Raw genomic sequence first — 21,559 nt, 5'->3', positions numbered from 1 at the left:
TGCTGTCTAACCTTTGTGAATGCTTTCCTCACTCTGCTATGATTGCGTGATGGGACCTTTCTTCTCCTTCCTCTCTCTCCCCTCTCTTCTCTGTGGAACTTTCTTCATCTGGTGTTTTTTCCACCTATCCGTCAAACTGTCTGTCTGTGTTTTTTCTGTCTCTTTTTTCCCCCTTTCCTCACTCACTCTCCCTCTCCTTCTATCTCTCTCTCTCCTTCTATCTCTCTCCTATCTCTCTCTCTCCTTCTATTTCTCTTCTATCTCTCTCTCCTTCTATCTCTCTGTCTCACTGTTTCTCTCTCTCTCACGCTGCAGGACTGAAATGGAGCTTTATGCAAGTCTCCCACGGAGGTAGTTATATTCACTCCACTATATTTCCCCTGACACTACTTTAATATAGACACATTCAGACTCAGCTAGACGGACAGCCAAAAACACATACAATTCTTTATTTGGATCCACTTATGAAACATTGTGCATTTAAGGACCTATGTTTTTACAGGTCTCGTATGGACTTGAATCCAAGGAACACTCTCACTCACTGTACACACACTTACGCTCTACAATACTTTAGTCTAAGCCAGGGGTAGGCAACCCTGTTCCTGGAGTGCCACAGGTACTGCAGGATTTTGTTCAGGACTTTTGTTCCAACTAGGACTTTTGTTCCAACTAGGCACCACACTTGACCACCTGAGCTAATTGATCAGTTCAATGATTGCCTAAATTCAACACACCTGGTCTTCCAAGTGGGTTAAATCCAAAACAGGACCAGAGTTGCCTACCCCGGTCTAGGTACATAGTCTAATCTGAGGGATTAGAAACATGGCCATGTTCAGATAAAGCATGGTGAATAAAGCCTCTAGCCGCACTTATCTGTCTCTCAGCAGACTGTACTTTGTCTCCCAAGTAAATAATATTCCTGCCTCCACACCCATTAAGTCCCTTTCTCTCTCCCTCTCTCCAGCTCCAACAAGCGCAAGTCCATTGACGACAGTGAGATGGAGAGCCCGGTGGACGATGTCTTCTACTGCTGCATGCTCCGCTGCGGCGCGGATGAGATGGGCAGCGACTCCAGTCCAGTGGCTTGGTATCTTGATTGTGGATACGCAGGTTAGATCCCCTTTAAGACCCCCCACCCATTCTCAACACCTGCCTGCTGTCGTTTTATGTTACTTGTATCCTTTCCCCTACATGTTGTCAGAACCTCGTTTTCCTCCTCTACCTCACTCTCTCCTTTCCCCCCCTCCTCCTCCTCCTACTCCACCTGCCTCTGAGGCTAGCTCATGTGTTTACACCTTTCTTTAAATTACTTTCAGTGTGCTCCTGCAGTAGGTAGTTATGTCAGTAGTATCTATCCTGCGTGTTTGCTGCTCGGTCTCTGTGCTCCCAGCTAAAAAAAGTATTGAGATTCAGGCTTCCTAGATTGTGTTTTTTTTTAACCTTTAATTTACTTCAGTGCAAGTCAAGTAAGAACCAAATTGGCTATTTTACAATGACGGCCTACGGAGGCAAAGGTCATTCTGTGGTTAAGTGTTCTTTGACTGGCGTGTGTGTGGTTGTGCATGTGACATGTGAATGTACAGGGCTGCTGACCAGACTTTGACTTGACTTTTTGTTGAATTCTAACTTTAATTAACTTTAAGCCTTTTAACATAGGCAAATCAGTTAAGAACAAAATTCTTATTTCAATTGATGCCTTAACAGCCAAATCCCGGTACGACGCTGGCCAATTGCGGCCCCTATGGACTCCCAATCACTGCCGGTTGTGATACGTCTCAGACTTAGCTGCTATGAAAGCTTTGTATTTAAAGATATAATGTTGGATAGCTTTCAGCCATAATAGTTTCCAAAGAAAATATCTCACAACCCCCCCCCCCCCCACTCTTTTATAGAAATCGACAAATTCATCTCAACATAGTTGTGACTATTGCACACAGACCTTTCCCCCATAGACGCTCACAGTATCTCAAGCTGCCACCCTCTCCACCAACCTGCCCTGTCTCCTTCTATGGTTTTCCCCCTTCAAACCTACCTCTTGCATGTGTTCATTCAGCATCACAGCACAGCAGTGCATTCATCACTACCTCGCCATGGTGCCTGTCCATCTACGACACATCATATTACAACACTGAATAAATAGGTTCCCTTGAGTATAGTTGATATCTTCTCATCAATTATCAATTCATTCTATATAGATTATGTCATGAATTGAATGTAATGATGCATCCGCTTTCCATCCCCACCCTTCACAGATAGCCTCCCTATTCATCGAACTTGGTGGACCAATGGGAAAGGTGGAGGAGAGGCAGTGACACTGTTATTGTAATACTGTTGTTCTTCTGTTAATGTGGCCTCTATGATTAGCCGATTGCCATTCCATTCAGCTAAACACTCGTTATAAAACATAATATTTCTAATCTGTGCGTCACTGTTCTTATTTCATTACATGCTCAATTCTCCTGTACTTAGCTTCATGTCATTCAATGACGTGCACTTGTGGGTTAACGTATCCCACCACTGCTAATTCCGCTCCTACGTTGTTAGATGCTTGTGCCTTCTACTCTGTTTGGTACTCTCCAGTGCAGCCACTATTTGCCCAGATGTGTCACAGAGAGGAAGATAAAAGCGCCATGCTATAAACGATGGCGTTGCACTGTTCTCCTTACTTGGTTCAGAAAACATTGCACTAATAACAGTAATTATAATCTATACTGTTCACCGATAACTCATTGCATGCCCATCAAGCTGTACTGTATGCATCTCCTCTGTTCTGCTGCTTGTCTATTTACCCACAGCTTCCTGCGAGGAGTTGTTCTTCGTTCCACCCCCTCTCTCCATCTCGCCCTCCATCATCCTCTCCGGTCGTCCCTCTCCCGTCCCTCTCTCCGGTCTCTCTCTTCCGATCCCGTCTCTGCCGTCCTCTGCTCTCGTGTCCCCTCTCTGCACCTCTTTGTCCCTCCTCGTCCGTCTCCAATCCCTCTATTCGTCCTCTGTGCCTGTCGTGGGTTGTGTCTGTGTTCTCTCCCCAGATATCCTGTTGTGCTGCGTTTGTGAGAATCTACCAAAGCTTTTGTACGCCAGTAGTACACCAAGTCTATTCACTTACTCTCAAAACACTTGTCCACCATCCTGTCCCACTTGCCCTCAAGTTAGACGGGCTTGAATTAGGGTTGTAGATATTTTTCTGACTCAGGCTGCCAGAGAAACCTGTAAACCTATTGTTTATGTTATTTGTGATTTTTCCCATATGTTTAATTTTGATTTCAATGTTTATAATTGATTTGCAATGATTTTTTGCCACTCTTTGTGCTCTTGCTCATCCAAAAATTCCCAGAATTCAAATGTCCAGTTAATATCATTGCTAAAGATAGTTTTGAATCGCCAGTGTATAACGTTAATTTAGTATTAGTCCAGCAACAACCATGCATCCAAATGGTATAGCCCTGTGAGAGTGCGGTAGAGATTCTATGAGTGAGCGCGCATGTTCTGTTTGAGTTGCTCGTGGAGATGCTTCACCGCAGTCAGCTTACTGCAGGCCGGTGCGTTTCATGTGTCCCTCCCCACCTGTCATAAGCCTCACACTCAACAGTGGACACCACCTCCAAATGCAGGAACAGGAAGAGGGAAACTACAACACAAACAAAACAAGACTAAAATGCACTCAGGATGTGCCGTAGCACCAAGGCACCGTCTGTCTCCTAAAATATTTACACACACCCCACACACACACACACACACACACACACACACAACACACACAACACAACACAACACACCACACAACAAGAACACAACACATCAACACACTGCCACACCACACTACACACACACACGCTAGTCACAGCACACAGGCACACACCACCACACACACACACCACAACAATCTGGCAGAGTAGCCAAGCGTTCCCGGTCAGATGGTGCTTCCATGGTCTACAAGCAATGGGAACTAGCTTGCGGTTACAGCAGACATTGTTCTGGTTGTGTCGGTGGTCGGTGGTGTCAAGGGGGAGGCAGGGGGAGAGCGAGCAGGGTGCTCAGCTCCCCTCCAAAGGTGATTCACTACCTAATGGAAGGCGTCTGAGGCAATATGAAGGTGAATCATGTAACTTCATTTCATTACTTGTTGCTGTCTCCTGCTATGCTGTCTCCGGTGCGTGCGCGTGAGGGGACATTGATAGAACCTCATGCATTTCATTTGCTTGGTTTCCTTCTCCTCTCCTCACTTCATTGCTAAGCTTCAGCTCATCACTGTACTGGGTAGTCAACATTATTAGGCTCTGGAGATAGCTTGTGGAAGGAATATATGTGTAGTAGGGAAATTGTTGTTTGATGATGTGTACAATGTGTTGATGGGAGTGAGCGGTATGTATGTATATGTGTTGTATGTCTGTGTTCTTCTCCTGTTGTGCGGGGGGGGGGGGGGGGGGGTGCGGGGTGGGGGGGGGGGTCACGTGTCTCTGACAGTTAGGGGTTTTTGTGGCAGCCAAGCTTGTTAGCGTGGGGAGGCTGGAGGGTCATGGGAGCAGTTGTATTGGGCTGCCAGTTCCTGCCCAGGCCATGTGCAGGAGTTGGTCTGAGAAATAGCACAGAACAATCGATCGTGCTCGCTCCACGTTCATACAAACGAGTGCAAGGAAACACACGCTGATACAACACACACACACACACACCACACACAGCACACAACACAAACACACACAAAACACACACACACACACACACACCACACAAAACCAAACGACACAGCACACACACACACAACACACAACACACCAACACACACACACACACCCCCCCCCCCCCCAGAGAGAAACAGAAACTGGAGAGAGAGATCAGAGTAATCTCTGTTAATCTAACATGCAAATCTTACTTGGGCATTCTTGTGATTGTTCTCATACAAGCCCGATCTTCTATCTAGCCAGCTTCTATTTGACGATAATGACATTAGATCTATCAAGCGGTTGCCAATCCCTTTTAGCTTGGTGGTTATATTTCGCATGTCACGTGCTACATTTGTCAGCATATAGCCAGTAGGGTTCACTGGGTGAGACGAGTACAAATTATTTCTATGTCCCAATCCTCTTAAAGTGCCAGAGTGCCATGCTGTGTTTTTATCATCATTAATACCATGCCACCAAATGGATCATCACACTCCCCACTCCCACTTGGTGTCACACATTCCTGCCTAGCAGAACATACGTGCCCGCCTACCCATTTCTATACTTACCAATGCCCACGCAGGCCCAGCTGCAACGCTGCAGTCAGAAGCATTGTGGGTAATTGTTGTGATCAAATGTTTCCCGAAGTAACACTTCAAAAACGTATTTCAGAACGGCTGCCTCGTTAGAGTTTATATGCTCAGCTTGTAAAAGCTATTTCAGCATCTCCCAGGGCCGTACTGAAACTATCCCCTTTTTATTTGATGTGTTTGTTTTATTTGTGTGAATATGTGTCGTTTAGTCGTTTATGGGACTTCTTGCTAGTCAGAGTTTTTTTTCTGTTTGTGAATTTGTTAAAAATAGTTTTTGTGTGCGTGTGTGTGTGTGTATGCACATAATGTCACAAACTGTGCAGTATATGTTTGTGACTCAGGACATGCAAGCATGTAGAAAAATGTGTGTTTGAGTGCAAAAGTATTTTTATTTCTTATTTTGATAATTATTCTCTCCAATACTTAATTTCATTCTTTGAATATCGTGGCTCCCTGAGGTCAAACACACCACTTGGCAATGGTCACAAACCCTACAATTCTAAATTGCCTGTTCCGATTACCATACATCAAAATAATTTCCCTCAAACCCTGCCTCACGAGGCCTTGATCATAAAACAGTCTCTTTACTCTGTAGCTCATACACATTTGGCCATGTTTCTGGGCCAGTTGGTAAGCCTGGCCTATACTTAGTGTGCCTGTTTTTACCAAACTGGGGAATAGTTCATAGTCCTGAAGCCTCAACTGACATTTATAGAAGTAGGAGGACACATTGATATGTTGTTAAATATATGTGGAGGCTATGCCGTCACTCTTCCACTCCCTTACTTTCTCTCACTCTCTCTCCCCTTTTCCATCCATCCTTCATTGGCGTTGGGCCGTCTGCTTGCCACCCTGACTGAACAGCTTGTGTGTGTGTGTTCTGTATCTACCATATCTGTAGGAGATGCATTAACACAATGCAGCCGAGTCTCCCTCCCACCAGCCCAGAGTTACATACATCTGACAGACTGACTTACAAGCAGTAGGCCACTAAATTAAAGGACATATTGATATATCTGTTGGCAGGCTGCAGCTACAGTATATCTGAATATAGCTACACACAGTCAATGTGCCACAGAAACACATTCTGGCCAGTCAATGTGCCACAGAAACACATTCTGGCCAGTCAATGTGCCACAGAAACACATTCTGGCCTAGTTGTGAAGCAGTCCAAAATCACACTCCTTGTAAACAGGCACGTTAACAAGTGCAGTCTGTAGGGTGTGTGGGAGGAAGGATGTATTCACGGTGTTGTCATATAGCTGGAGGTCCTGCTGTCTATAGGGATGCTGGGTGCTGAGATCACTGCTGGTGTGGGATTGGTGGTGGGATGTTGTGGTTTTTTATTTKATTTTYCTATACCCTGAGACAAGCACTAYCAATGGTGAGGTTGGGAACTGGATGCTTGCTCATGGACTCCACGCAGAGGACCAGTTACCATAGCAAGGCACAGTAGAATGCCAGTGATCAGAATCCTGTCTTTCGCTCATATACTCCAATGGTGGCAGCAATTATAATGCCATTGCATTTCCCAGCTCTCTCTCTCCCCTCTGACACTGTGCCCCAAGCCTTCCTCTGAACCCCCCACCCCATCCTGCGCCGCTTAAAAACAACTCCCTCCCCCCTGGACCCCTTTACTCTACCCTGGTTCTGATATGCTACAGCACAGAGACCGTACACTAACAGAGAGATATGGAGAGAGAGAGGTTGATCCATCGGTGTAATCAATCGATCCATTGATTTCAGTAGATCACAATTAATAAAACCCATTACATTTTTTTAAGTAGAAGTCTTGAGTCTAAATTTAAGTCTACAGTTAAGTTGATTTGATAGAGCAAATAGCCACCAGCCTGTTCATTAAACCCAAGTCTCTGTTCTGCCATTTTGTTGATCCCATTTTTGCCAGGACTCTCCTCGCCTGGTTCTCTTAAGAAGCCGGGGAAATTCGATTTCAGCGCCCTGTCGCAGCAGACGAGGTCGCCTCGCATGGCGTTCACCCACCACCCGCTGCCAATGCTGGCGGGAGTGAGACCAGGTGAGACCCCCTGACAGCCCTCCCAACCCCCTGCCCATCCCCAATCCCCTGACCCAGACCCAGTGGAGGGGTGGCAGTGAGTGGTGTCCGTTGGGGAAGGCTCTGCTGTCCCACCCTGTGAGGGACAACAGCAGTAGAGCTATGTTTTTGAAAGAAACCTGAGGCACAGAATATACAGTGCATTCGGAAATTATTCAGACCGCTTGACCTTTTCCACATTTGGTTGCATTACAGCCTTATTCTAAAATGGATTCAATTGTTCCCCCCCCCCCTCATCAATCTACACACAATACCCCATGATGACAAAGAAACAACTGGTTTTTAGAAATGTTTGCACATATAAAAAAAACTGAAATATCACATTAACATAAGTATTCAAACCCTTTACTCAGTACTTTGTTGAATCAAGTCTTCTTGGGTATGATGCTACAAGCTTGGCACACCTGTATTTGGGGAGTTTCTCCCATTCTCTGCAGATATTCTCAAGCTCTGTCAGGTTGGATGGGGAGCGTCGCTGCACAGCTATATTCAGGTCTCCAGAGATGTCCGATCGGCTTCAAGTCCGGGCTCTGGCTGGGCCACTCAAGGACATTCAGAGCCTTGTCCCGAAGCCACTCCCGCGTTGTCTTGGCTGTGTGATTAGGGTCATTGTCCTGTTGGAAGGCTTACCTTCACCCCAGTCTGAGGTCCTGAGCACTCTGGAGCAAGGTTTTCATCAAGGATCTCTCTGTAATTTGCTTCGTTCTTCTTTACCTCAATCCTGACTAGTCTCCCAGTCCCTGCCACTGAAATCCCCACAGAATGATGCTGCTACCACCATGCTTCACCGTAGGGATGGTGTCAGGTTTCCTCCAGACGTGACGCTTGGCATTCAGGCCAAAGAGTTAAATCTTGGTTTAATCAGACCAGAGAATCTTATTTCTCAGCTGGCTGTCATGTGCCTTATACTGACAAATGTGTGGCTTTCCAAATCATGTCCAATCAATTGAATTTACCACAGGTGGACTCCAATCAAGATGTAGAAACATGTCAAGGATGATCAATGGAAACAGGATGCACCTGAGCTCAATTTCGAGTCTCATAGCAAAGGATCGCAGCAAAACCCCATAGGTTTTTTATTTATTTAAAAAAAAAACTGTTTTTGTCTCGTCATTATGGGGTATTGTGTGTAGATTGAAGAGGAAAATAAGGCTGTAACGTAACAAAATGTGGAAAAAGGGAAGGGGTCTGAATACTTTCCGAATGCAAATTAGGCTAGAGTATAACATACAGTTGTTCCTTCCTGCTCCCTGTAAAGAGATCAGTCTCGGTCAGTCTGTGGTTGGGTGCTTGGGTGACTGGGTGAAGAGCCTCCATTCTGTACCTCCATTTCTCTGACCACCACCTTCCCTGATCACCACCTCCCTGAGCCACACTGCCCCAACCCACAACTATAGTCTTACAACCTGTACATGTAGTTAGTTCATGAAGGGCACATGATTCATTGGCTTCAGAACATTATTGTACAGAGCCTGATAGAAACTTGGTGTACAGCCCTACATTCTCATGAGTCCTGTATTTTTAGAGAAGACGTTCTTGTTCTGTTGAGTATTTCTCCTGGCTCACGGCTGAMAATGTCTTGCCATTTTCCCTTAAAATGCTTTATGCTTATGCCGTTCACCATCAATTATTATAGTCATCTATCTCTTTCTTCTCCTCTCTTTCTCTCTTTCTTCTCTCTCTCTCTCTCTCTGACTGAGACGCCTATGGTCGGGGAACCCAGGGAGTGTGTGAAGAGCTTACTGTTATTGTATCTGGCAGTGGAACAGAGTCATTGTGTGAGCCAGTGGTTATTTCAACCCCCTGGGGGCATCAACAAAGATCTCATGATAAAATCAGATATCAACAGTTGCCACAGGGCTGTAACTGGGACATTTGCATTCTCAATCGTATCATCACTATGAACCAGCAGTTCTGAAGTCATTGTGAAGGGTGAACAGTTCACCATAGATAATGAGCATCTGAACTCATCTGAACTCCCAATTCAAAGCTAAAAGTTCCTAAATTGATCAGAAGCAGTGAGGTTGACCACCATGTAATGACATCTACCTCAGAGATGCTGAGATTGCCTCCTACACTCTTAGAAAAAAGGGTTCCAAAAGGGTTCATCAGCTGTACCCATAGGAGAACCCTTTTTGGTTCCAGAGAGAACCCTTTTTGGTTCCACGTAGACCCCTCTATTGAAAGGGTCCTACATGTAACCCAGAATAATTATTCAAAGGTTTATCCTATGGGGACAGCCGAAGAAGCCTTTTAGATAGCACCTTTTTTCCTAAGAGTGTACTCTGCCTCTGGAGCAGTTAGGTAACGCTCCCTTGACAATACTGAATGGAGCACTGTATTTTGTCTCTTCAACAAACTAGTTATGTATGTCATTCCCATGCCTGTGTGAAAGTGTTTACTGCGTTGTTGTTGTTGTTTTGTTCGGAGAGCCAGGTGTACGGGTGGGGGGTTGGGTATAGCCCCCCCCCCGAGAGAGCTTGCCCAGCCTAGTCTCTAATGGGATTAAGGGGGACTAAGGGAGTGGGGAGACGGCTCCACCGGGGTAGCATGGAGCCTGGCAGGGAGCGATGTGCTGCTTGGCTGGGGGTACAGGGCCCTGTCTGGGGTAACACACTGGAGTTGGCAGCTCACGCGGGCAGCTGGAGGCCTGCGCGGGTGGGGCAACACTAAGGGGGTAGACTGGCACACCAGAAAAAAGGGAGAGGGTGCGCCCCGCTAATACAAATCAAGGAGATTGGTAATGGATATAACATCTGACAGAGAGGGCTTTGTGTCCCATTCAAACGTTCATTCACACCTCAGTCTCCATATTCAGCTCGGCTGGGTGACTTAAAGCGAAATACTTTCTACCCTCTCATGCAGCACAAAAGAGGGCTTCTGTATTCCCTTAAACGACGCACAACACTGGGACATTTAAACCCCCACACCTGACACAACCAATAGATATCATCCAAGTGTAGACCACTAACACATACATAAACTCACACGTACAGTGTGAACATAAAATTAGTCTTGTCATAGAGGATCGTTGGAAAGCAGCTTCCTATTTAAATGCCAAATTGCTGTGCGCCTGTGAATCACACCCACAAAACAGCACACCAGACGCACAGGCATTAAGACGTTCTAATTTAAGACAGTGCTCAATGATCTCTTTGTGCTTTTTATTTTTTTGTGTTGTTTGGGGACTGCTTTTGTAATGTAGACCATTGCGTTTGTGTGCTGTTTATGTGTAAGCATTTCTGTAAAGCCTCATTTTTCTTGTAATACATTTTCACCCTCAACTCTATCATGATTTGATGAAATTAAACTCCTATTTGGACCGATGTCACTCAATGCGCTGTCCTGGGTCTTAAGATGTGGCGCTGTTGACTTTTTAAACTAAAAGCCCTTTTGAATGTTCACTGCTGACACATGTCTCGCTGTTAATCTATGTTTCTCTCTTATTCACTCTCCCCCTTTCATCTATCTAACTAACGTATGTCTCTTTCTCAGGGAGCCCCCGTGCCTCAGCCTCTGCCCTGCACTTCCCCCCCTCCATCATCCAGCAGTCCAGCCCGTACTTCACCCACCCCACCATTCGCTACCACCACCATCCTGGACAGGACCCCCTGAAGGAATTTGTGCAGTTTGTCTGTGCTGATGGCTCGGGACAGTCTGCGGCCAAGGTAAGGTTTGATGTAAGAGGAAAGTTCAGGGCTGAGTGACACCACCACTTGTACACTAATGTAATCACTCATGGCACAACAAAAGACCAATGAAGGCAGTAAGAATAGAATTCCACGAACATCTAATGTGTGGCCATGCAAACGACACAAGCATGACAAATGAAGTGGTGATTATAACACTGTATAGACATGTACTGTTTTTCCCTGTGTAAACACTACACTGAGTACAGTACTGAGATAGAGACACAGGTTTGTTTGTGTTTCATCACTGTGGACAACATTTGCTGTGAAGTATAGAGACAGTATGATGTATAGAGGAGTGAAACTGTAACAGTGAAAACATGAAACCTTTAAGTTATGTAGTATGCAAGGTAAGGAAAACAGGGTTGACTTTGATACTTTTTTTTTTTTTTTACTTAAACCATTGCCAAACTTTTGCACAAGTGAGGAGAGAAAGCAAAATACTACTACTTGACAATTTCCTGTTGGTCCAGGGTTTTCTGTACTTAATCTTTTTCCTTGTCCTGTGCTCTTCCAGACCGCTAAGTTCCCTTTTTTCTTTTCTCCGCCCACCCCCTCAGATTATGTAATCATCAGCACGAAAGCTACAATCACAGCACAATTTCAATCGAGCATACATGTTCTGTCTTCCTATTTATTTAATTATTATATTTTCGCGTGTTTTGGTGTCGTGTTTTCTTAGTAGAGTGTTTTCCCATGTTTTTGGAATTGTTGCATGTTATGGACAAACCCCACACCAAATGTGCTCCACCCCCTGCCCACTCACCCCATCCACATGGACCCACCCGGAACTTCCCCTCTGCTCCAAATCCTATCAAACCCTTGTGGTGATTATTATTGTACAAGCCTCCATAATGACCAATGCACATACATCATTCGGTTTGGCTGTTGTTTCCAAACACCACCCCACCTCTCCCACCACCCATTCATGAATTTCTTGGGGACCTGGTCTCTGGAGCTGCGTCCTCTCATGCCGTGTGCGGGTTGTCACATGTCGCCCTCCTGACCCTTGTTTGTGTTGTCCGCAGCCAAACGGGGAGCGGCCAGAGCAAAATGCCGGGCTCCTTCTTGCTGCCTCCACCTCCCAGTGGCCCGCCCAGTGCCCCTCCCCATGTCCGACTCTAAATCCAGCAGCACTGCCCCGACGGCGGACTGACCTCGCCCACATCTCCGTGTAAGTGACCCCACAGACCAAGCAGAACCAAAACCAAAATCAACCAATATTTTTTTTTTTGTTGCTGGAGCTGCCCCTCTGTATCTTAGGGCCTGGCCATCCATCCTTCTGCCCGCTCCATAGTAAAATACCCCCCCCCCCCCCAACAGCCAGCTGAACCTCTCACCTCCTTCACCGTCTGGGATCATACCGACCCTAGAGTTATGACAGAAGCCTGTCACCATTCTCCTCTGATGACCCTTCTGTGGTGTCCTCCAGGGCTCTATATTAGGCCCATCCTGTTTCTCTTAGAACAAACATCCTGAGCCCTGCCTTGAATGACACTAACCCTTCCTCGATACCCCTGTGCCTCTGCGCTCACAGATGTTGACGCAGAAGATTGCCATCCTGGTTTTCCTGCATTTATATGTTTTATTTAACTCATTTGGCCAGCCCCCGAGATGTCATTTGAGATCGGAAGTAGACTAAAATAGAAATAGAGTTTGATCCATTTCCTTTTTGTCAATTGCTCACTCTAAATCACATCTTCTTTTTTTTTTTTTACTAGTGGCACATATTTAGGGCAGTTTATGTGGACTCCAAAACATCATGCTCCAGTTATTCTGCCATTTCCCCAAAAAATATCCAAACTATTTGGAGTTACATTTAACTTTTTAGTAGATTTTTTAAATATATTTTTTTACTGAGTTGGTGGTGTTGTTGCTTTGAAGGTCAGACTTGGAGTTCTGCTTATGTATGTGCAGTTTTAGACTGAAGGGGTGTGTCCATTAGAAGGGTGTGTCTAGCTATGGGGCGTGTCTGCCAAAATGTTCTCACCTATGACAGGAGGGGCACTGGACGGAGCACTTTTCTTTCTTTTTTTTCCTTCTCTTTTTTATATTTCAGATTTTTGTATTATTTTGTTTTGTTTTATACATTTTTTCAACCCCCTCAATCAATGTCTCAAAGTCTTTTATGTATTTTGTCTATGTTACTGATTCTCAAACACGAGGGTTCCAAAAGGGTTCTGCATCTGTCCCCATAAAAGGACACCTTTTGGTTCCAGGTAGAACTCTTTTGGGTTCCATGTAGATCCCTCTCTGGAAAGGGTTCTACTCCATGTAGAAAATATTTATACCTGGAAACAAAAGGGCTTCTTCAAAGGGTTCTCAGCAGAAGAACCCTTTTTGGTTCTAGATAGCACCTTTTTTTCCTCAGTGTGCTTAACGTATGTGTATGCTGCTAAATAATACAGACTTACACACACTACACACACACTACAGCAATTTTCCATTATCAGATTCTTCACATGTTAGAAGGGTTTGTAATAACAACCTTTGTGTTGCAGTCCATATTGACCTCAAACTGCCCTAAATTTGCTTCAACCTTTAGCCCCAATGGAACCAGGGTTATAGTTTGGAGAGGTCCGGCTCAGTTCAGTAGCCCTACTCTATGATGCTTAGGGGGACTTACAGTAACAATTCTGTGTGTGATGTCAGGTTGAGAGCTTAAAGCAGTATTTTCATTGCAGTATTTTCTGGAATTGTTATGAAACTTAAGTACGATGCTCCGTAATTTTCTTTTATTGAACACAGGCTGTGGTTTGTGCTGAAATGGTTTGACCATCCCTCCTTTCTGTGTCTGTCTGCAGCTTACTCCACGTCAGGGGCCCCAGCTCCCAACAGGTTTGTCAGCATCGGATCACGGGACAACAACTTTCTGAACATCCCGCAGCAGACACAGGTGAGCAAACAGCTTGAGGGCTCGATTCAATCTGTATCGCTGAAGTTTGCGATTGAAAGTGAAAGGTAATTTCCGATTGAGTCGACATATGCAGCGTTACCATGACTACAGTCTTTGCTAACGCAGGAACATTGCCTTTACATTTCTATCGTGCTGTAGCACAGCTCTTCAGCGCTAAGGATTTAATCAAGCCCTTACTCTCRTCAACACTAGTACCAACACTACCAAACTACTGCATTAGCACATTAGCGCTTTCTGCTGCTTTCCACAGTGTGTGAGTATGTGCTTCCGTGCGTGTTTTCATGTGGTGTGCATGCGTGCATGTGTATTGTTTGTGTGTAGGAAACCTGTCTGTTTTCATTGAGATTATCAGCCCAACTCAGGAAACTTACTTAGGTGAATGGATACATGCCAAAATATTTCTTATTCCCAAACTGCCTAACTACTCCCTAAATCTCACTGGTGTATTTCCYCTCCCTCTCCTCATCCCATGATTTGTTGTGAATGTGTGTTTTACCGTGTGTATGTTTTACCGTGTGTGTGGTTTACCGTGTGTGTTAAACTGACCTCTCACTGTTTATTTGGCCCATCTGGAGCCTGCCCCTCAGGCAGCGGGCTCTCTCTCTCCACCGCATTGCCTCTTGCTCATATGCCTCCTCCATTACCCACTGCACTTTTCTCATTAGCGTCCAACCACACCCGCCCCGAGCCAGCTCTGCTCCACACTCCTCCCCACCACATGGAAACCATCTGAATCCCTCTGCTGCTCTCACCCTTCCTCCCTACACTCCCTCGCTTCACTCCCTCTATGCTATCCCTCAGTTCCCTCTCTCTCTCCAGCTTCGTAACATGCCCTGTTTGACTAACCCACCCCGCTCATGAGGCTCACCTTACACCACCGTGCTAACTCTACGCCATTTTGTCCCTTCTTTACCCTCTCTTTCTGAACAAACTCAGAACTATTCACACACACACACACACACACACACACACACACACACACACACACTTCCTGTGTAGCCCTCCAGTGCTCTGTGCTATTGAGTATATTGTGTTTACAGTATGGTTTTAGTTTGCACTGGAGAAATGCAATTGTATAGGGAGCTTTAATTGGTTGCATATGTAGCTCAGAAAGGATATTGTTAGCATAATGCTCAATCAAAACATTAATAATGTGCAAAGGCCTTGTGAAAAGTCTGTTTGCTGTGACTGCAGGGCCTGAATTGAACTCTCACTCCCAGAGCAGAGATATCTGGTCTCCAAGTGCCCTCTGGTGGCAGCAAGGGGGTTCTACGGCCAGAGGAGAGAGGAAACAGGAGAATGAGGGAGGGAGAAAAATAGTGAAAGAGGGGGAGAGGGAGTTTCAGCACAGCCCTCCTCAGAGAAGTCACGTCCCGACTGTCTGGTTGCCCGCAGCAACCAGACATGATGTCATAGCCACTTGAACTTGAGAGGGGATGCTGGGGGGAGGAAGGCGTGGGTAAGGAAAGAGGGTGGTCATTACTGCCAAGGATTCCAGAGAGAGTGTTAGAGGGAGATAGATGGAGAGAGAGAGAGAGACAGAGAGATAGTGTAACTGACAGGGGAAGAGTTACGAATCCCATAGGCTGCTGGGACAGAGCCTGCGGCAAGAGGGGGGAGGAGGGAGGGCAAGAGGCAGGAGTGGGGGGGTATTCAGGCGACCTGTTAGTGTCAAACAAAACAAACTGCACCTCCCCGGAGGCCCAGAGTTTCCAAGGCTCCAGAATGTTGGCCAGTGTTGACTGGTGCCAGATCCCGGCCGGCGACCCAGTTCTGCTCTCTTTTCACACTGAGCGGGAGAAACTCAATCTGAATACAGGGAGCGTCAGCCATCTCTCCCCCCGCTGACTGTGGACTCTTGAGTCCAGTCAGGAATAACAACAGCCTTTAGCAGCAGAGCCAAACCATACTCCCACAGCACTATAGTACAGTACACTACACTACAGTACAGCCATGGACAGTCAGTCAATATAGCTGGGAGTATTTCCTCAATATGACAAGGGGCTGACAACTGTTGACCATTGTTAGTGTAAGGAACGTGTGGGGGCCTCTAGTGGTCAATTGTGGAACTTAGTGTTTACTTATTTTCAATGGTACACATTTTAACTTAAAACTTCTTCAGGATTGGTGGGTCCCCCACGGGACGGTTGAGCTAAAGTAGGCTAATGCGATTAGCATGAGCTTGTAAGTAACAAGAACATTTCCCAGGACATAGACATATCTGATATTGGCAGAAAGCTTAAATTCTTCAGTCTAAAACTTTGCACATACACTGCTGCCATCAAGTGCCCAAAATCTAAATTGCGCCTGGGCTGGAATAATACATTATGGCCTTTCTCTTGCATTTCAACGATGGTACAAAAAAATTGAATATGCATATCCTTGCTTCAATGCCTGAACAGTTAAGATTTGGGTATGTCATTTTAGGCKAAAATTTTAAAAAGGGGCGGATCCTGTTAACAATGTCCTCTTTTTTTCTATTTAACAGTCTTGGTTCCTCTGACATGACCTGTCTGCAAACCAGCGTCTAGAATCTTTCTTTACAATTGGGAATTGAAACATGGAAAACAGAAAAATAACCCACAGGAAATTGCCCAACGATCCTTATGTCTCACATAAAAAGTAAAGCAACCCAGGAAATCTTAGCATGATACTAGTAGAGGAACTCTGGACCCAATTACCTAAACAGACAGAACCCACCATTTTTAAGACAGGAGGATCATAGGATTTGGGAGAGGCAGAGGACAAGTCATCATCTCTCAAAACCACCGAACCAGCAAAACACGGCAACACAAAAAGAGGAACCTGAAGAGAAAAAAGGTCACCTTCTACTTCGGAACAAGGACACATTGTGCAATGGCTGGGAAAAGCAACTGTTCAACAGTCAAAAAAACTGATGTAGGAGTGGGGATTGAAATTGAAGGGACATCCAATCACTCTCTTGAAGGCACAAAACACGCCATCATTTAAATGCGGTATGCTCCCCACTGTCAAATCACCCACAAAACAAACCCATTAGGTTCCAGTGAAATACGTAGCAGTCCATGCTACTGTGATGTCTCCCTGTCACTCAACACACTGTTAATTGACCAATATTTCCCAGTCTTATAGCCATTAACCTAATCAGCCCCACTACTAACAAGACAGAAACCATGTCAAAACATATCCTAAAGGTTGCACTACAAGCTGAATTAACACTAATCTCATGTCCACTATTACACCTACATGGCATGGGGGGAAAACAGGCTTACCTATGATTGTATTGTTATTATTAGTGAAAGAGAAAAAAACTGGATATGAGAAGTCTCAGCCCACAGTTCAGCAACACCAAGGCCTCCACTCTAACCAGCATCCCAGCAGAAGAACCCAAACCCAAGTAAAGCAAAATGCCCAGTTCACTCTTGCAAAACTACAACTGCGACAATAATCAAGTGCTAAGTATACCCACTTTCATTTGAATGATGAATGCCATTTGTAACACACATATATACACACACACACCGGGCCCAAGTGGTGTTATTACGTCTATAACACATGCTATTCACACGTTTCCAGTACACTCTTTTTGCCCCTTATAGTAGACACAGAACCCAACACACATACTTAGTTAAAAACACAGGCCTCTGCATTAACACCCAGAACTACACAGCTACAGTAGTAATATTCCCTTTTGCACAGAATTGTTTTATTTTTTGTTTCTTCTCTTATTGGACTTGTCCCTCTGAATTTGTCCGCTTTAAAAAATGTGTTTGAATGACAGCACCTTATTGAGAAATACAGCGGGTGGGAGCGAGACTTCGAGTGGTATTGCCAGGAAGGGTGATTCAGTCAGTGTTCAGTACCATGTAGTGAAACAGTGACATTAGGTTGCTGAGGACCCAGAGTCCACCTCCCTCCCATCTCCCTGAAGTTTACCCTTTTTGTTTACACTCCCAGACTGCCCCTGTTCCAAGAGCAGAGAGCCACGCTGCGGAGCAAAATGATGATGTGACATATTTGTTCCCATGTTTGGGGAGGAGAGCCTGGGTTGAAGTCAGAGGCCATATTGAGATGGTCTGGCAGGGTGCTATGGTCGCCTCTTTACCCTAACACGATCTCAGCTCCCCATCCTATCCAGCCTGTTCGTTCTGTTCAATCAGCCCTTATAGATCAAACTGCCCTAAAGATACCTTACCAGCCAAAAGTTCAACCTTTTGAAATCAAGAGGGACAAATTAAATGAACACACTTAGCACAGCGCCACTTGACAAACTCACACACTCACATGCAAACTTACAGTATAAGTAGCAGTCACAACCACCAAGCCCAGGCCAGATTGACTGTAAAGGGAAGTCTTAACATAGGGCAATCTCTGAGGAAACCTTTTGTTTTTAATCATTCACTTTTTATTTGAATTCCTAACATTACTAAGATTCAGTTTGAAAGTGATTTTTTATTAAGGAACATCAGCTCAAATCACCAACCTCACAAAATAACTGGACTGCCTGGCCATGTACTTCACTGCAGGGAAACAATGTTGCCAGACGGCAACCATCTCATCAGCTTGATAGAGAACTAGCACTGCTGAATAAGAATTATGATGGCTATGGTGATTTCTTTTCTAATCTATGGAAGTGCCTCTGTATTCCCATTATGCAATTTGTTAAACATGAATTCAGGTTCTTTTTCTCACATATAAGCTAATAGTGAATGGTGGTGAAATGCTATGTCTGGGGAGAAAAACAGTGACAGCTCACTGAATAATTGCAATCATCTTTATATATACACACATATATATTTATAGATATATACATTTTTTTATTTGCAAAATAAGCTCTGTGGCAGTCTAGTTATTTTTTGAAGCATGGCACAGTCAATTGATGCATCTTAAATATCAGATTAGAGCAAAAGTACCAGTCCCTACACCCACACCTACATCTAATAGCAAAAAGTGTCCATGGCAAATACTCTAGATACATGATTTATATAGCAAACAAAGTGACATTGTAGTCAAGGAAAATAACAGATTAGATGTTGGTTATTCTTTCTTGTTTGGGAAGTATTGTTGTTGAAAAAAATGTATGTATGTTGATTGAGCCATGTGCAATGCCTTGGGTAGAAAAATTGTGTTTGTCTGTTAGAGATTGTTTGAGGGTGTCACGAGAAAAGAGAGGCTAAACCCTCTATTTTTTTGTTTTAAGTCCACTTGCTCCGGGACTCTAAACACGAGGGCAGACAAAAAAAATCCCAGTCTTTGTAAATTGAAAATGAGTTTTATTTTTTTTTCCTTATTCCTTTAAAAAAATGTATTTGTAATGATTTGTTTTCTAAATCTGGGAGGGCTGAAGGAACAATTTAGCAAAACAAAAATATATATCACTAAATGAAACTGGTGCTTTTTACGAAATAAAGTACATTCAAACTCTATTATACATAAATAGTAATAAACAAAATTAAGTGTTATCATAAAGCACATTTTAGGAAACATGCATTATTCTATTTCTCTTTTTGTATTTACCAAGGGGGAGGGGTTCATTATATGAAAAGGTTGTGACAAAAGGCATTTTTCTTCAACCTTTATCCCATAGCAGGAAGAGGACTGTTCTGTTTAGTTTGATTAGATGGTTATCCTGACAATGGGATGATGAACTAGTGGAAAAAGGCCTGACGTAATGGACGTCTGTGTCATGTCAGTATCACCAGAGAACTGACTAAAACATGACCTATTTAATAGATGAATTGCAACTTGCATTCAATTTTCTAAACTGGCCAACCGAAGTAATCAAGTTTGGGACACAGACAAGATCTTCCCCATTTTGGGAGATGCTTCAGATATGGAATCCATTTTTCTAAGTGTTAGCTCAACCACAAAGTGATTAACAGCGTTTGGAGAGATGGGAGGTGTAATGTGAAATACATTTTGGTAGGTTTAGTTGATTAGTAGACTCCTATCTCAAACCCAAACAAGAGGTGRGGGAGTRTAAGGTRTATTTTGAGCACAGAAAGGATGAGAGCAGGTTTAAATCAAAGTGAACCCTTCCCYCTTCCACTCCCAATCCGCAGTGTAAATTATTCTAAATATTTGTTTGGTGATGTAGTGTTAGAATCAGAGCATCTTAAAGGTTGTCCCTAAAAAGTGCCTTTTGTTCACAGACTCCATCTTGTAATCCTGAGTGCCCGTCTCAAAAAAGTCCCCTCCTTCATATTTCTTCTATATCCTCTCCTTTTTCAAGCTTTTCAAAGCAGTATATATAGTACTAAAGGAAATTGGTGTGATTTAGTTATTTTTATTGTTGAATAATTAAGAAAAGCAACAACAACAAAAAAATCTGTCTTGCTTCTCTTCCTGTATCTTGTCTTCTGTCTCTCTTGGACACTGGAGTAGTCTGTAGCTGCGTTACGCTCACCTTATCCCTCCCCAAACCCCTTTTCTCTGAATGGAGGGGTAAAAAAAAGCAAAACTTTGTCTGAGCAGAATGCAGTTAGCTCACATGTTATTCTTGTCCGTACGCTTCACATTGTATACCATACCGATCTCTTCAGCTTCTCCATTGAACAGCTAATGTAAGTGAACAAGTTACACCGGTGGGCTCTTGGGATGTGGCGAGGAGAGGGTCTGTGAGGGTGTCTAGTTTTTCACTGGGATGTATTTGATGACATATCACAACGTGGAGATAAAATACACATAGGAATTTCCCTCTGAATGGGCAAGGGAGCTGCATGGCAACTGGGGTAGAATAGGCAGGTTTTTAATTCATGTTTTTATCAAATATTTTTATTTTTTACAGAATTTGGATTTTCGTATCTTATGCAGCAATGCTACATTGAGACCATTTAATGATGCACCTTTCTAGTGGTTGTCTGAGACCAGCTATTAAAACAAGTGAAAAAAGTACCTGAAATGACTAAGCACCTTATAACGGAATGGTTCCAGCCCAGGTAGACTGGCAGGCTCAGATCCACAATCAAGAGAACCATTACACCCATTTACTAGAACCCCAAATGAACAATTACAGACTAAAGTCATATGGTTCTATACACTGTATGTGACGTGGTAGACAGTTAAAGCACCTTGAAATTCCACCAGCAAAATCAAGAGCGGGCTTGATAGAGGGCCTACTTGTTTCCCACAAGAATATGCACGTTTTTATTGTAAGTGATTGAAGCCAGCAGCAGTATTAGCCTTGACAAGTAAAGCGCCAGTCGAGAAGCCAGAGTGACAGGTTTCGCAGTGTGTGCTTTGCTTGGGCAGAACGTTGGTAGAACGTTGGTCCCTACCCATCTTGCCCTGCAGCACCAGAGAGCTGTCTCTCCCTGGCCCTCCATCTTTTTATTTTCCTTCGGGTTTGTTTTTAAAAGTGTGTAGGGCCGTGTTTAGTGTTGTGTAGAGTGAACCCCCAGCTGGCCTTGCCCCCCACCCCCCTCAGTGCAGCTTCCCTCCCTCAGGAATACACCTCCCAGAGCCCATGGTGAAATGCATGTGTTAATTACAGTTTCTTTTCCATAATAATAAAAACAGTTTGAAAAGAGCAACACTTGAATAAAAGGATGTTCTTGACTGTAACTCACCTGTTTCTGTCTGCTTATTTTCAGATTGCTGTTTGATTGGGTAGGKGGTTTGCCTGTGCTGGGGAWGAGAACCCTAGAGTT

At 44.3% G+C, this 21,559-nt stretch overlaps 1 pseudogene; it reads left to right on the top strand.

Annotated features, from left to right (window-relative positions):
• The first annotated feature begins 49 nt into the window (after positions 1 to 49).
• LOC112081347 (nuclear factor 1 X-type-like) lies at positions 50 to 21,473 on the top strand (annotated as a pseudogene).
• The last annotated feature ends 86 nt before the right edge of the window (positions 21,474 to 21,559 follow it).

Source organism: Salvelinus sp. IW2-2015, linkage group LG20 (genome assembly GCF_002910315.2).
Source record: "Salvelinus sp. IW2-2015 linkage group LG20, ASM291031v2, whole genome shotgun sequence".
NCBI lineage: Eukaryota > Metazoa > Chordata > Actinopteri > Salmoniformes > Salmonidae > Salvelinus > Salvelinus sp. IW2-2015.
The sequence above is the reverse complement of the archived record's forward strand: the minus strand, read 5'-3'. Positions and strand labels throughout refer to the sequence as shown.